This window comes from Centruroides vittatus, unplaced genomic scaffold (assembly GCF_030686945.1).
Source record: "Centruroides vittatus isolate TY-2023 unplaced genomic scaffold, ASM3068694v2 contig_958, whole genome shotgun sequence".
Taxonomy (NCBI): domain Eukaryota; kingdom Metazoa; phylum Arthropoda; class Arachnida; order Scorpiones; family Buthidae; genus Centruroides; species Centruroides vittatus.
Genome location: NW_027122637.1, coordinates 1,750,028 through 1,753,623, shown reverse-complemented (window position 1 = coordinate 1,753,623; position 3,596 = coordinate 1,750,028).

The window sequence follows — 3,596 nt, the reverse complement described above, 5'->3', positions numbered from 1 at the left end:
TATAAATCTAAGAAAATATCCGCGTTGTCCACTTTTCGTTTTGCACTCCGCGGCGTCCTGACGCTGTCTTTACGTCTTCTCCCGCCGTTTATATTAATTAATTTATTGTCGTTTCATTAGCACTTAAATTAAAAAATAATTCATGTAATTCTATTTAATGAAATAATATAATAATTCGAAAATTTTATATTTTAAATATTCGTGTTATGAATAGTAAGTTCAGCCATCGTAACTTATGAAATGCGGGCGGATCATTCTGATGATCCGTCCAATGAAAGATAAGCTTTTCGAAGTATTTTCCGATGATCGCTTAGTTACAAACTTTAAAAAAAATTCACAAATGAATTTCTTCTTGGACTAACTGTATAAGTGTGTAATTTTATTTTATTATTTTATTTTATTACTTTATCGCTCAGTTACGTTCATAGACCAAGATCACGTGCCACCAGAATTGTCGGCCCTACCGTAAATCGCGCCAAGATTTTACAAACTTTTAGGTGTGGCCGCGTTTTTTTATGCAGCGCTCGAGAAGCGCTTTACAGCAAACACTATGAAACGCGTTTCTAAATGCAGCGCTGCAAAGTAGCGAATCGTTTTTAAACGTTTGATGCAAGAGGTCGCTACAGCAAACAGAACATTCCAATTTTCAACACGATTGTTGTGTTGAAACCAACAATTTGACGTCATCAATGACGTTCCAACTTTGAGAACGAAGTGCTTGCTTCTCATAATTCCGTTCTCAGCAAGACGGATGTTGCACCAATTATCCAAAATTCATTGGAAAGTAGCGGTCAACATATCTGTTGGGTGCTGAGTGTGTTGAATCAGCGTTGACAACAGCGCCACTTCAATGTTGAAAAAATGAATCACTTTTAACGAACGTTGAGATCAGCGCTTAGTTAGCGTTAAAAATTGGAATGTCTCGAAAGATAAAGCAGCTTTTACGTGTAAAGCAAAATGGACGCTTGTGTGTATAATACGATATTATGCTGTAAAAATAAAAAAGTCGAAGTGAATGTTGATAAAAATATTATGGAAAGATTAAGAAGGATTAAATTTTATAAAATGGCTCTGAAAGTTATCTAAAGAATAAGAAAATACTAGATTTTAAATATAATTATATATCTCCTATCTCTTTGTTCACATTTTTGGAAAGATAAACTCTCAATTCTTTATATCTCTTTATTTAAATATTGTAGTTCTTTAACTAAAGCACTACTTTCGGCTGTAACTGGAATTAAAGGATAAATTACGGCGTCCATGTTTCGCTCGAGCGGAAAGCGTTTCTAAACCATGATGCAGCGACGTGTAGCGATAGCTGTTCGTGACGTCATTTCCGCTACACTCTCCGCACAAAGAAACGCAACATGCAGGAACACATTGGGCCTACCAGTGCCCAAGCGGTCTTCGTTCCTGAACACAGAGTTCGGTCGTGGGTTCGCGCCTCGCTCGGACGGGCTGGCCACGTGAAGTTTTCCGGGTTTGCTCCACGTCTGTAACGCCTAAATAGGGGCCAGTTTCCCTTAAAAGACATCCCGGAAGGCATTATTTCCCCGCTCGCGTATGGCCATTCCATCCGAAGGCTGGCTAATCGGATCTATTCTCGTCTCTCGGAGTAAATAGCTTATATGAGCTGCACACTCCATATTAACCATTGTATGAAGGAAAGGAACACATTGGCTGAGACCGACCGTAGGCTTTACGGCCGGTAAACTTGTAATTAAACACATTTATGTGTACAATTACCGAAATATACGCCAAATAGATTTTGCTTATTTTGAAAAATTCTTTCAAAATAATAATATAAATATACGAATCGATTTGCTAAATTATTGTATAAATTATACATTGATAAATTTAAAAGTATTATTTGTTTATAAAACTTTAATATAATTCTCGGGTGTTAAAAATTAAGTAAAATGTTTTAATTTAAAAATATATTTTTCATAAATAAAAAGGTTTAAATACGAGTTTATTCTAATTTCATTTATTGAATTAATGATAAATTGATAAAAAATAATTTTTCTGGAAGTTCGTAATTCTAAAGTTATTTTAACAGATAAAAAAAATTCATTTACTGTATCATAACAAGTGTAAATTAATTTGAAATTTTCACTATTTTGCACTGAGAATTTGACATTATTACTAAAGAGACACAAATTTATTAAATATAAAACAAAACAATCGGTACAATAACGCAATATAATAATCAATACAACACAATAATCTAGGTCTGTACGGTAATCGGCAATTTGCTTTTCTGACAACCAACAGAAAAAGTTAAAATGAAGAGAAGTGTAAGTTATGAAAAATCATTAAATTGATGGAAATTTAACATGACCCAAACTAGAGATTGCACTCCAAACATACAACACGATCGCCTACCATAAGTTACAAAATGCTCCTCTACGGTAGGGCTCAGCCAATAGGTTCCTGCAGCTAAAAGCTTGTTGCAACAAGGTCTATAAACATAAGGTCAGGACACCAATGTTCTCTATGGAGCTGCCATTTTGGATCCGCAGTTTCAAGGTTACGGTATAGATTTCATGCTATCTACGTGCTGTAAACTTCACGTTCCTTCGAGTTCGAGTCACGGAATTTCTTTTGTAATTTCAAATAGAGTATCTTTTCGTTTAGAGATTACTTTGACACACAATTAAAGGCTTTAACTAAGTAGATTTCAAAATAAAAAGCTATGTCAATGGTACGTATAATAAAGTACGAGGATAAATTTATTTAGTTTTGAAATGCAAAATTAGAGAAGAAATTTGGAGATATTTGTTAAAATAAGAATATATTTAGTTTTCGATATTCGCATGTACTTTTAAATTCCACAAACTGCAAACAAGAGCTCAGATTAAACATTTTTATAAATTAAAATTATATGAAGAGAAAGAAAACCATTCTCACAAACTTTACATGTTATGTAAACTAAACTTTCAAAAGTATTTGCAAGAGATAACAACTTACTTTATTTAGGAACTTTCTTATGCATTATAATTAAATTTAATTATTTTTATAGAGAATTAAATAAATATTTTTATAAAAATTTATTAAACAGTATTCAATACCAATAAATAGAAATAGCAGCTTCAACTTTATTTATTGTTTATTTTATAATAAAATATTATTAAGCAACATAATTATTCATTGGACTATGCAATTTCCACTATGTTAAATTACTTTCAATAATTATGAAATACTAGCGGGTGGACCCGGCGTTGCTCGGGCAAAATTAACGATAGTGAAGATTAATTTAAGATTATTACATTATAGTCAACCTTACCCGTTTTCACAGAATGCAAGAATTGGGATCCCCTGTTTTCAAACTAATTAGAGAATTTTTAGATGGGTCTAAAAATATGTTCGATTTCCCGCAAAAACGAAAAAAACTGCATCTGCGTCTTGCACGTCGCTTTCTCTTAACAATTGCATTGTTATACAATACTTCCATTGTTGACAATTCCATTGTTACGCAACACTTTTATTGTTGACAATTCCATTGTTATGTAACACTTTTATTGTTGACAAAACGAACATTTCAATTGTTACGTAACACTTCCATTGTTGATGGAAGTGTTAAGCCTTATTTCTGT